Consider the following 200-nt stretch of genomic DNA (forward strand, 5'->3'; position numbering starts at 1 on the left):
CCAGGATGTGCCCCCCCAGCTGCCGACTCTCAGGAGCTGCCTCCTCCACGGGATGGGCGAGGCCGGGCGCAGGGCCACAACCCGGAGAGCCCACGGTGCCAAGCCACTTGGTCTGAGTGGGCACACTTAGCTCACCGTTCTGGAATGTCCTTCACAGGCGGAAAGTCACCTCCACTGACTCAGGGGCCGCCCCGAGCCGG

At 67.5% G+C, this 200-nt stretch overlaps 1 protein-coding gene across 1 annotated transcript in view; it reads right to left on the reverse strand.

Moving 5' to 3' along the window:
* MTA1 (metastasis associated 1) overlaps window positions 1-200 on the reverse strand; it is a 22,771-nt gene that overhangs the window by 3,507 nt on the left and 19,064 nt on the right. The window lies entirely within an intron of this gene.

The sequence above is a fragment of the Myotis brandtii genome, unplaced genomic scaffold, assembly GCF_000412655.1.
Source record: "Myotis brandtii unplaced genomic scaffold, ASM41265v1 scaffold1057, whole genome shotgun sequence".
Lineage (NCBI taxonomy): Eukaryota > Metazoa > Chordata > Mammalia > Chiroptera > Vespertilionidae > Myotis > Myotis brandtii.